We start from the raw sequence: 13,763 nt of genomic DNA, 5'->3' as shown, positions 1-13,763 counted from the left end.
CAGCAGGTTCGCTGTTTCAGTGGATTTCCTTAATAAAGTCGTAGTGTGCTGCTCAGAAAATAAACTAATGAAGGAAGCTTATGCAGAATTCAGCCAATGTGTTCCTGCTGTCCAAGGAATACCAAAGGAAGGGAAAGCACAGAGCTAATGGTCAATAACGGTGTCATAGTGATAATAGTGAAGTTCGGAAATACATGATGATGTGAAAACTGAGCTGGTCGTGGTAAACACACAGATTTAGCTGCACATTACTGTGTTTGAGCTGTGTTAAAGGCATTTATTTACCTTTCTATTACAAGACTTCCGTGTCTGATCATAAATGTTAGCAACTAAAACACTTTTGGATTGGTTAGTCTGTTCCTCAAGAATACCAGAGTGCTAGTCTCAAGACGGTTAAGTCCCAAACTAGTGCTGTGTTTTTACTAAAAGCTGTGAATCGGTCTTGATCCACTAAAGAGAATTGCAAGATGCAGACTCAGCTATCACTTAAGATATTAGTCTTCTTAAATAAGCTGATCCTGATGAATGTCCTGGTCCGTTATTGAAATATGGATCTTGATACAAGGCAATATTTAGACTTGTGCTTTCTGATTCACAAAAAAAAAAAAAAAAAAAGAGTTTTAACAGTGGCCAAAGAGTCTTCTTTTGAGCGGGGAGTCCTCTGCAAAGCCCTGAAATCAGGACTCGATTTTGCAGCTTTTGCAGAAATCTGTCATATGTTTTATAGTAAAATCTGCAAAAAGCTTCAGTTTCCAGAATTGCTCTGTCTTGAAGATGGCAATTGTTCATTGCACACTTGGTTTAGTTCTTCAGCTCCTTTCCTGCAGCAGTATTTCTGAGATGCCAGTGTTCCCACTTTGTTTCGGTGTGATACTAATAGATGCTCTGTTGCATTCAAAGTTGTACAGGATGCCTTAATTTTCATCGCGTAAAGTGTTATAAATATTTTTCCAATTTTTTAAAAAAGCGAATTGATTGAGGCTCTTGCAATCGATAAGGGAGAAAGGATTTCACTTCCAATAATCTCTGAAAAATCATGTAACAATAAATATATACTTACATTTCCATGTAATGCTATTTTGTGTATTTCTAATTCTTTAATGTCCTGGTTACCTGGAAGGCACAACATTACATCACTTGGAAATGTTAGGATTGAAATACTTATCAGTAATAAAAAAAGGGAAGTTCCATTTTTAGTCAATGCAAAGATAATGTAATAGCTGCTTTTTTGTCCTTTTTTAAGTTTTTTTTTTCAAATAAAAAATTTTAAGTCCTTGGAAGATGGGTCTTTATAAATTCCTCAAAGTAGTTGAACTGCTTAAGTTTTTGTAGCAGCTCCCTTTCGGTAATATTGTTTAGCAATGTGTGTGTCCGTGTCTCCTCCTTTTCCATGCACAGTTCACTCATGATTCCATTAGGTGGAGCTTTGTGATTAGGGCTATGAAGGAGACTTGCTTCCAAGTGCAAAATAATTGCAGGCAGCATGGGTGGGGGAGGAGGAGAAAGAAGTGCACTTTGCTTAGAGGTATCAGTGTCCTGCGTACAAGCTTAATACACAGAAATCTGTATCCAGACTCTCACACACAATGAAAATAACTTGAAAAATCGATTCTGTCAAATGGAACACTGCTCTAATCTGCTGTTATCATAGTCAAGTTTTAAATCTAAAATACCTTAGGTTATAAATTAAATGTCAAATATAATTAATTTGGCACTTGAAATATGAAGTGGGTGACTGTCCTTTAGAGAAAGCCTGACGGCTTTATGTATGTCACATTGGTATCTGCTAAAATGAGTTTTACATGCCAGACAATCCTAGTGTGAATCGTATTGCTGTTAGATGTACCAGAATTTTGTCAATGTAATAAGTCTGTGAGTAGTTCTTTTCTTAATTGTGTGAAGCTATTACAAGATGATATAAATCAAGTGTCATCTGCCTCATCTGTGCAAAATACTGTTCTTATTCTACATCAAATAAGCAATTTATTTCCTCTTCTTTACTAGAGGAGATACTGTAGAATATTTGTATTTAAATCTATGGTTTCTACAAGTGGAGAACATTCTCTTTCCTGTGCCTTGGACTTGTTGCATTTGGGATATCGCTTTCCTTAAATTTGGTGTCAGTGTATCAGTAGGGTATCAGTGGGTTCTGGTCATTCCCAGGCATGTTGTCCTGCACATGGAGATCCCGTTTTTTCCGCTTGTCCCAAGGCAGTAACAAGAATTCTTCGCCTTTTGCATTTTCTGTCCTTGTTTTGCAGGGTGGAACTACAGCAGCCTTAATGCTTATAAAGTAAGCACTAACAGTGAAACTACAGCAACGAAACCATACTAAGCTGGTCTTATTAGTGGGAAATACTATTGTTGGTCCAATAGATGCTTGTTGTTACAGTTGTTGAAATAAAGATACCAATAAACAACAGTATTTCCCACTAATAAGAACAGCTTGACCTTCCTAATCCAAACATCATAAAAATTCTCCGTGCAAAGTTTTAGTATCAGTGTGCTGTATGAAGGTTTCATTGCTGTTGTTCCACTGTTAATTTTTAAATACATATAATTAGCAGTTTGTAACTGCTACCCTTCATAATGCCTAATATACAGACTGTATGGGCATTGCCAGTTGCAGGGAGCTGTTCTTTTAGCTTAAATGCAGAAAAAAAAAAAGTAGATAAAATTTGATTTTTTTAAGTTCTCTGAAAATCAAATAAAGAAAGAATTATTCCTCTGATAGCCATCTCTCCTTCAGGTTCTCCTTTCCTCAGCCTGGTGCTATACAACAGAACCTTGAGCCTCAAATTTTGCCATTGTTGTATGTTTTAGACAGAAAGCAACCCAGTAGTAGCGTTTTAAACCAAAAAACACAAAACTCTTGTCTTTTTGTCTCACTTCTGCCACGTTACACTAAATAAAAGGCCTAGGTAGAAGCCTTTTTGCAGGCATGACTTAGAGATGCTGCTCTTCCAGCAGCCAGCAGTTGATTTTAGCCTATCTACATATTGGAGGAAACGAAGAGAAAGTTACCACGAGACCGTGGCTGTGAGAGGGCAACACCGCAAGCAGATTGAGGGAGATCTGGTACTCCTGAGAAGACTGAGCACACGTATGTCTTAGTTTTGCAAAGCACGCGAGTGTTTACATTCACTGAGGCTGGAGTGGTGACAGCATCTGTCACTGACCCATAACAGAAGTGACTTAATCCTTTTTTTGTCGTCCGGTGACGCCGTGTCACGGGAGATGGCCCGAGGTCACGGTGGTGCTCGGGCAGCACAAGGTGCTCTTGTGTTCAAAATCATCGTCTCAGTCGCACGGCAGTGTCAGATCCAGAGTAACCGCAGGGCTGCAGTGCTGCACCAGAGCTCATCAGGTGCGATGCAATTCGCTCCGTACCGACGTGCCTGTTCTTCTGTGTTCCCAGAGTTGGCTCCGTTCTTCACTTGGCTTAGGGACCCCTGGATTTTGTTTTACGTGTGTCTGTGTGTGAATCTCAAAAGCACCGTGTGTTGGTTTTGAGAATAAACAAGTGTTGATTATGAGTGTGAGTTTGGACTTGATAACATCCAAATCGTTTTTACTATTTTCCATGGATTTGGAGACAAATTAACTGAATTTGTGTGTGTGTGTGCTTGAGAGAGAAAATCTGAACCTATGTGGAAGATTCACTGTGAGATCTGGAGAGGTATATTCTACTCTCCACTCAAGCCATTTTTCATAAGTCAAATTTACCTCCTTTTACCACACAGTTGTCTTCTAAAAACAATTTTGAAATGATGGCTGTACACAAATGATGATTTACAGAAAATTGCTGATTCTTTGGGAAACAGAATGGAACAAATTGGTGTGTGATATATACTAACTTGAAAAATATCTTTATGGATGGCAGAGGACTATGGTTCTGTGCAGTGTTTGTGTATATTTAGTGCACATAGTCCCATAATTAAGATTCTCACTTGTTATCATGATACGTATAAGTAAGTAAATGAAACATTGGCAGTAAAGTTCAATTTACATAAAATCCAACCATTACAATTAGGTATTAAAGGGTTTTTGTATTTTTACAAATAAAACTTCAAGTATATGTATATATTTTTAATTTAACATTGTAAGTTCCAGCAATTCCATGGAATTTACTTTACACCTTACAAGTAACTGGCGTGTTTTGATTTGACTTTATTCTTCCTATGACATGAGAAACTGATTGATACAGAAACTTCTAATTTTTGACAGACCTGTTCACTTAAATTTGGATGCTGCTGCTAAAAGGCTAAATAGAGAATGCATAAATAGATGGCTAGTTTTAAAAGTCGTTTACCTAGAGCACAGGTTTCGTGTGGTTTATCGTGTGTAAATGTGCCTCACTTGGTTGTAACCCATTCTTTTACAGCTAAGGAAATGCTGGGTTTTGTCTTCTATCTTTCTGAAGCATGATTATTGTGACCGAACTGCCACTGGCGACTGTGCTTCGGGCCGTGTCCTATTTGTATAATGCAGCGTCCTGGGCTGGAGACGCTCGGCTGTGCTCAGCACACGCGATCAGTCGAGTGCCTGGCTAGCTCAGACTAGGGCTGCTCTTTGTTCTCCTCGAGAGCCACAGCGAGCTGGAAACACCTTGTGAACACGCACTAGATGGCAGGCAGGCCAGGTGCCTGAAAACAAGCCTTGCCAGTTCACCACGCAGCCTTCTCTTGTGCTTCCGAAAGATCAATTGGTCTTCCCCAGGCCTACTCAAAAGCACATTTGGATCACTGTGCTGCGTGCGAGCGTGCCGTGAACAGACTAGACGACGATCTCACCCTCTGCCCACAAGATGCTAGGCCACGTTGTTTCCGACAGATTTGCTTTTGCCTTTTAGCCGACAAGGAGAAGATGCCCAATCGGTAACAGCTTGATCAGTAGCAGCTGTTGTTGAGAATAAGACTTGTGTTAGAGAAGCGAATGTGTTAAAGAAGCGCTGTCAGCACCTGAGGCAGGCTCTGATGGCTTGTCTTCAACAGCAGACTCCTGTAGTTGCCCTGCAGGAGATGATGGCAGCTTGTCGTAAGATTTTTGTAGCAGAACATCTTTCCTATGCTCTGTGTTTGCCCCAGGATGAAAAATGCCCTCAATGTTGCCCTTAAAGTGGAGATCTAGTTGCAATGCCAACAAGCGCAGCCTTGAATACATCAGTGCTTGTTGTAGGATCCCTTGGGAGCTGCAGTGAGACGGTCAAATTCAGCCCTCATGTAAACTGGTGTGATGCCTGCCTGACCCAAAACTCTGTCAGTGAAACACAACGGCTGTCAGCCTTCACCTCTCTTGATGTCCTTGAGGAAAGGATGGATTTGAAAGGAGATGTCACGTCACCATCAGAATGTGCTAATGTCATAGGTGAGTCTCAAAGGGCTTTAAGAGTAAACCACATTTTTTAAACAATCTTTCTGATACATTTTTAACTTCAGCAGTATTTTGAGGAATACTTTTAAGTGGCCGTCTGTTGCTTTTTTTTTCTGAACCAAAAAGTTTCTCAGTGTTGAGTTGCAATCAGAATGATTTAGGGTTACTGCTGTGGCACATGAATTCCTAAATTGGTGCACTTCCTCTGACTTTTATAAATTAATTTCCAGATTTTCAGGACACGACTTCTCTACAGTGAGACATGTGTTAATATAGTTTTTGTCACAAATAAAACAAGCATATCCTGAGATTTTTAGCGAGTTTTCTGTTGCAGGTAGTTTCTCTTGCCAGTTCATCTAAACATGCTCAGCATATCTCTAGACCACAAATGTGGGAAAACTGCTGAAGTCCCGTCTTGAGGGGACACTGCTTGTGGAAACCACCAGAAGAGAGTTATGGGGCAATGAATGCTTGTGTAGCTTTGATTGCCTTATTCACTGAGTCAGCCAGAAAAAAAAAATATGTGGGACTCGTGGGAGGGGGAAAATTTCTCTTTCAGGGTACAGTCATAATTGGAAAGGAGGAAATTTAACCTTCTTACTCAAATTGTAAGTGCCTCTGAATACAGTGTGCTCTTGCCTTCCAGATTGATTCATACTGAGGAGGATTAAAACCCCATCGGGATGCTGTGTTAGTATCACACTGCACACAACTTTGAACAACTGATTACTAATCCCAGGAACGCCCCCAACTCCTAGTTATTTATTCTGTCAGTTTGCACTGACTACCCAGTTAGGCAAAGTTGCTCTGCGAAGCGCCTTCTTTTGGAGGAGGCACATCTCATGAAGGCTTCCCAGGGCAGGGCTGGGAATCAAATGCAATACAATTATTAATCGTTGTTGTAGAATGTTTCTGCTTCTCCCTTTATGCTTCTCTCCCAGGTGAAAAGCCTTTATGGCCCCTTGTATTGCATCTTCTGGAGTTTAGAGAACCCACTAGTTAAATCTCTAACAAAAAAGAGAGATCAGTCATCAGTTTTTGCTCATCTAGTCACCTGACACTTGCGTACCTGTACATTTTTTTCTAATATGACAGAAATGATCAAATACTACACACCAGCATTTTTTTTTCTTTTGATATCTGTGTGTCAGTAAGGAACCACTCGATTGAACTAGGAAATGTTGAAGAACAGAAAAATGAAGGAAAAAAATACAGACTCGAGACTGTAAATAAGCAGGTGTATCTATATAGACATGAGCACTGGGAGGTGAAGAGGGAAGAGTGCAGGGGCCGCTTCACTGTGAGGCAATCAGCCTTGAATGAAAGCTTTAAAAATCTTTTTTTTTTCTCACAAACTGGTTTTGAGATATGTTGTATAAAGACAACTGGAGCAAATAGCAGGGCACAAAAACAAACAAATGAAAATATGGAGCAAATGACTCATCACAGTTTGAGTTCTCTTTTTTTATACGTGTGATCACAAGGCTTATCTGCAGCAAAGGCCCTTGAAGCCAGTATTTCTAGTGAAAATTGAAGTGTTATGTTCCTGCATTTGCTCTTTGTTTCTCTGGGTCTCTTTCAAATTTAAATAGCTTGAGACATTAAACTATAAAGTAAGCAACCATATTCAGAATAAAAAAGTGTGTTTAAAACAGTGCATTGTATAGCTATTTTTACTCATTCTTCCACTAAAGCAACTTCATTAAAGAGGAAATATGTTCAGAATGTATGTTACAGACCTATGCAGCTTCAGCCTCTGCCCATGTGAGGCTGTCTCTGTGAGAAGGAATTAACATTTAGCTTTTGGCAAGTGTGTTTGTTTAACATTAGCACTTAGCTCATGCAAGGGAACATCTGTATTAGCATCAAGATGTCACAGGACGCAGCGTTACAAGGACACAGGAGGCTTCACGCAGGAGTGTGGGAAGAATGACATCCCAAGCTGAGGAGTTAGAACTTCAGGTTACGTTTCACCATAAGCCATGAGTTTGATAACGGATCAACCAGAAGAAAACACAGTCATGAACGAAAAATTCTTCTCCAGCACCTCCACTAAACACACTAAACATCATAACTCCCCCTTTTTTGACTTTTTTTGTCTTTTTTTTTTTTTGAGGTTTTGGAGGTTTTTAAAAGGAATGCACTTACCTTCTCATTTCCCTTGTTGCTCCCTGCAGTGATCTTCAGTCTTGCCTCCCATCTCCCTCCAAAACTGTTAAAATGGTACCCAGCAATGCAGCTTTTCTTTTTTTTTTTTTTCATCAACTGTTTATTTGCTGCTGTGCCTTTGAAAGCATTCTGCAGAGGTGAGGAGTGAGGCTTATGTGATGATGTGTATTTGAATTGATTACAGCAAGGAACTATAATGCATGAGAAGAAGGTTATGATTATAAGCTGCTGGGTGTTGTTCAACACATCAGTGACATTGTGAAAAATCTGGTTTAGAATTATTGAGCACACAATCTGAGGCATTGTAATTGGGTTTTAGTCCACAGGAGCTCACAGAGGATCAGGCAGTAGTTTATAAAATATACACAAAGATCAAAGTGGTTTGAAATTCAGACTGATTTTCCATCCTTTTTTTTTTCAGTGTGCAAAAAATGAATAAACCCTCAAAACACTTTCATTTAAGGCCAGTTCCTGCCAGCAAGGGAAATTTAATCCACTCAAGCCACCAAATCATTGAGTACATTTATTCATTAAAGTAATCAATCAGTGGAAATAGGTTTTTCTTTTTATATATTAAATGGCAAAAATGATGAGTTCATAAAAATGTCAAGGAATTTTCATCTCTGCTATCTCTTTTCTTAGGTCAGCTGTCTTCAAATGTATTATCCCATTTGTGGGAATCTTACTTATTCTGTCCTTCTCATAGAAAGCTGAGTATTGAGTACTACACAGAGATTAAAATTGAGTAGAAACTATAGAAAATGTCAAACATAGCAGAAATCATGACACCTGCTCTTTTGACTAGTCACAAAAGCATCAACAGTTGTTAATTTCCAATGGTAGCACTCTGGCACTGTTACATTAATACATCAGTCACTGCAACTTTTTGTTTACATTTTTTCTAGCACCTACAAGTTTGTCAAGATCTATTGTCTCTTTCCCTTATGCAGTTGCCTTCTTTTATTTTCACAAATGAATCTTTGACAAGATGTTATGGGTGTTCCTTGCGCTTCATCATTTGGAGGCAGGAGACAACATTGTGATTATCATTTTTCTCTACTATTTCTAATGCAGGCTGTTTCTTTGAGGTCTTTTAGTGGAAGAGACTTGCTGAAGAAAAACATCCACTGTCCGTTTGCCACGGTAAATAAAATTACATGTGTTGTTTTTCTGATGTACTTTAAACCTAGAACTTAAACTCCTTTTGCTTTGAGAAAGATGAAATGCCTCCCAGGTTCTTCTTTGAGCTCATGTGCATTTAGGAATGTAGGAATGTGAGGGACCAACTGTGCAGCGTGACATTTAGTGGCTTACAACTGCAGTCAGTCCTGTAACACAGACGAACCACAAGTTATAAAACACCCGCCAATGTCTTTCAATGAAAGGTGTTATGATTGCTACAAAGACTTTAAACCTCACAACTGTGTCAGAGGTTAGAAAAACTTGCTATAAAAGGCAATCACTATCATTTTGGATGAGGTAAGAATTTCTTAGGTGACATTCCCAGATCATCCTAGAAAGTGGATCATGCCCTAAGCTCCAGAGGAGGAAGGGGATTTCCAGCTAATTTCCTGAAGTAAAATTCCTCCCTGAAGTGTGCTGTCATCAAATCATCTATTTGTTACTATCACTTTTGGAGTTCAAAGTGATACACTAAACAAACACCTCAGCTATACCCCACCCAACACTGAGCCCATGTGTCAGGCCTTTGAGCCAATCTTCATGGGAAATCGACCAACAGCATCCTGAAAGTATGGACTAATTAAATATAAGCAGGTTGCAGTGAACACAAATCAGCCTGATTCAAAAAAAATCTTGGTTACCAGTTGTCAGTGTCATTTTCCATTTATGTGTTTAATATGGTCAGGGTGCAGAGGTAGTTTTTGTAAATAATGGGCCTCTCTGAGGCAAATTCTTCTTCATTACTTCTCACAGTTTCAAAGCTGACTAGCAAATACCTGTGAAGTGAGCAGACTCTAAGCTTGTGCAGGATGACCTCACAGCCTTCTCATCATCATAGCTCCCAGGCTCAAAATGACTAGTTTTTACTATTTATCAGGACTTTTTATTGACAAAAAATAATTTAAAAATTAATACCTCATCATACTTCGAGCTCATCTTCTGGTCATTGGTAAAACCAGTTTTAGAATAAATGGGGTATACTCAGACAAGATTGCTAGGTATTTGGCTGTTAAAAGTTCATTTCACTTCTGCGAATACAAATCTTGGACTATGTTTAAGATAATATACACAACATCAGGAACAATTCAAGATAACACACTGAATTACAAATACTGAGATTCTGTGCTGTAGAAACCTCATTAGTACTGAAACTCCCTTGATAAGGTTTAATCTGCACTTGATTAGACCTAGTCAAGGTGGATTTCAGGAACTCCAAGAAAATCTTTTGCAACCAGTTTGCTTGTGTCAAAAAAAAAAAAAAAGGAAAGAAAGAAAAAGCCTTTCCCTATGTAGATTGTTTTTTGAAAATCAGGAATTTCCCCCCTTAACACTGGTGAGGTGAATATTAATAACAACAAGGAGAAACCTAAAGACCAATTAGTGTTGAAGCTATGACAGTTTCGGGTGAAGTACACAGCCCAAGAGGAAGCCAGAGATTAGGTGGAGGTGGGAGTCAAAGAGAATCAACTTCAGCTTTCTCAAATGAATATGTTCAAAGCAAATGCACTGTTGGTTGTGACAGAAATGGACAAACACATTTCAAATCAGGGTAAATTCCTTTGTGTTCAGGATTCATGTCCTTCACGCTCAACTTCTACAACTTCCTTCAGGTTCTCTCCCACCTCATAGCTCATGTCGAGGAGCTGCTGCTTGGCATTCAGCACATGCAGCATCACACAGCAGTGGAGGCAACCAGCTCTGCTGGCATTTTTGGGGGCAGAGCTGTTTAATACACCCTCTGCTCACACTGGTGCCAGACATTTAGTTCCAATGCTCTGGGTTGCACTAGGTTTGTCTGACGTGCAGCTACGTAAAAAAGTGCTTGCAGAAGAAAGTAACTGTGGGTCTTCAGAATGTTCTGCCTGTTTTTATTCCACAGGTTGCCCTGCTTCTGCTGAAGCAGATGACATCTGGATTCTGTATGGGCAACAGAGTGCATGTTGGTCCTGTCCTGGAGCAATAACAGGTGCCGCTGGCCAGAAGAGTTTTGTTTTGAAGGCCCACCAAAGAAGCACTGTAAGTGGAAAGCATGTGGAAGAAAATCACTGTTTCTGCAGGAGTACATTTATTTTCTATTTTAATACTTGGAATTGAGTTTTCTTCTGAAAACTATCACATCTACTGTAAGTGTTTAGTGACTTGTGCAGAACAGGACAACCTAAGAAAATGTGCGGTTACAGGCCCAAGCCTACTTTCCCTTCAAGACATGGAGAATTTTGCCACCAATTCAAATGAGAATTCATGGGGCATTATCCAGACTCTTTTGAAAATGCTGTTTATTTTCTTCTTTTAAGGATTACGTGATAAGAAAACCATGCTAAAACAGAAGAGAGTAAGCCATGGTGAGGGACCAGTCCCTTGGAAAGCTTGCAAGCTCAGCTGATAGGCAAGAGAAGAGTCTCTGAGGCTAGACCTATGGCACATCATTGGCTTTCATCCGCCTACTTAACCTCACTGTTGACAGTAAAAACTTTTCATCTGGTCTAATACCACACATAAATAAAAGCATACACTTGCTTTTATAGGCTGCAAATTGTTCACACATTTTTAAAACAAATAAAATATATGCAAGCATAAAATCAGGATGTATGATATGAAGTATGCAAGCATGTTAGAGGTAAAAGCCGTATCCAGAGGCTTCTAACATTTGCCTCATGCCACAGGGAGAAGGACCACTTTCCATAATGCACGCAGGCAATTATTCCAGTGCTTTGATAGAGGGGAGGGTGGAGATATCTTGCTGCTGACCCTGGCAGCCATCAACCTTGAACCCTTGAAGTCTCATTAGTCCTATGATTGCTTTTGCTTGTGTGTCTGTAAAGTAATAAAATAATTTCTTCCTAGACTAATAGTGTTTCATTTCCCAACGTTTTGTTTGGTGAATGCTTCTTAGGCCTGTCCAAAATCAGCTTAAATACGAATCCGTACTTCCTGAAGATGGGGAATTGTAAAATGACAGGCCTAGTTAGTGGGAACTGAAGAGGCTTGAATCAGTAAAATCTCCAGGGACGGAGGGGACAGGGTATTTATAGGCAATCCTATGTTTAAAGTACTTTTCATGTAAAATCTGGCAATTTGGCAATAATGTAAAAAACACTAAATGCTAAATTTCTATTAGGTCATGTTTACATAACATATTTTGCTCACCAGCCACACAAAGAAAAAAAGGTAAGCCTTTGCTTTCAATATGAACCTTCTGCCTCTGATAAATTTAAGATTATTGTTGTATCAATGCCACTTTTATGTCCTTAGCGGGAGTTAAGGCATTCAGCGCTTACAGGCCTGGGTCTGAAGTAAGGATGGGAACAGTCTAATATGACCACACTTGAAACAAGCTGCATAACATCTGAGAAGGATCAGGAAGACAATCCTTAGCCCTGAGCATTATATACAAATGAAATAGGGGTTATCTGGGGGCAGCATAATTCATTAAACGTTCCTTCTAAATGTAAAACACCAAATTCCCATGACACAGTCAGCCTTTGGATCTGCAGTCTAGTTGTGACATAAAAAAGATATTACAATAAGAATAAACTTCAATTCAGAAAAGCCAGGAAGCTCAGAGTTAAAGCTGATGCTACTTTCTTATTTCATCTTGGACCGATCTGACAGATAAAATATTACAGATGTCATAGCCTTTTAAAAAAGCACTTTAAAAACTGCCTGATTTTGGAAGATGGGGCTAGATTCTCAGCTGGTGTCAATCAGAAGAGTTACATCAACTGTAGTGCAATTACCCTGTAGCTCCATCAGTTGAGAATCTAATCCAGGAGCTGTAACAGTCAATTAAAATACATACGTGTATAGTTTCATCTTCCTGTTGTACATCTTTCTTTTTTTCTTTCAGATCAACACTAGGAAGATATCAAACAAATACTGTGGTCAGATTTTTATGAAAGACTGGGTGAAGGTACATCATGGTTGAAAAACAGTTTATTTTGAGGGAGGTGAGTATTGAAGGCTACTGTATAAAGGCGATGTTTATCAATTTTACATAGATTATTTGATTCTGGACCACTAAAAGGAGGCCAGTCTAGTGAGCAGGATAATTCAGAGATGTTCCCCCCTGCTCAGCTCAGACTGCCCAGTGCAGAGTCAGGGGAGACAGGGGCAGTCAAGCAGCGATGCTGCTCCCTGTCCTCCGTACCGCTGTGTCCGACCACAAAGCCGGGACCAAGCTGCAGAGTCTGAACGGAAGCTCCTGTTTCTCTTGACCTCTGTGGATATCCAGCTGTGCTGAATACAACTATCCTTCACTACAAATGGCCAAAAGAATGTGGAGGAAAACCAGACAATTTAGTGCTAAAGTCTTGTGTAAAGACTTTGTAGAAATCCTCTCAAATGAGAATTTAAAAATATTTGTGGAGAAAAGGGAAAGGGAACATATCTCAGTAAGGGAAGAAATCTCATAGAAATGCTTCTGATTCACATTTTTGAAATATGCACTGCCTGCCTGCTCAGTCTTTCCTGGTGAAGGTTGGTCCAGATCCCGCTCTACTGACATAAACACTTTTCTTGCTTGTGTTGGTCCTAAGTGTAACCTGGAGATTTTGAAACATTAAAGAAATACACATCCAAGATCCATCCAAAACACAGATTATGTTTTAACTACAGATGTTGTTTAAGTCCTTTAAAATCTAGTCTATGCTAACCTGGTTACAAGTGGCTACTGGAAAGATGCAGTTTCTTTTCAATGCTTCTGTGGTGGTGCGGCGCCGTAAAGAGACCAGGGGAAGAATCAGGTGAATCTGGTCACTTAGGGCTTTTTATTACCTTAACATGGTAAGATAAAGAATAGAACAGCATGCCTTTTTCTGAGTGATGCCTCTCCTATTCAAATCTGTGAGCTTGAAATCAAAAATACACAATGCTCTCCAGTTTAGCAAGCTGTGTGATTTATTACACCAGGAGTCACCATTTCTTCCTGTCAGCTATTATATGTGATCAGTTACTCTAAGTGCCTATCACTTGTTATATATTTATTTATCGGGGGTTAAAGTGACTCTTTCAGAAAAACTTTCACAGGGGGGCATGATACC

Source organism: Tinamus guttatus, unplaced genomic scaffold, assembly GCF_059628265.1.
Source record: "Tinamus guttatus ecotype Peru unplaced genomic scaffold, ASM5962826v1 Tinamus_guttatus_pri_ptg000131l, whole genome shotgun sequence".
NCBI lineage: Eukaryota > Metazoa > Chordata > Aves > Tinamiformes > Tinamidae > Tinamus > Tinamus guttatus.
Note: the sequence above shows the minus strand (reverse complement) of the source record.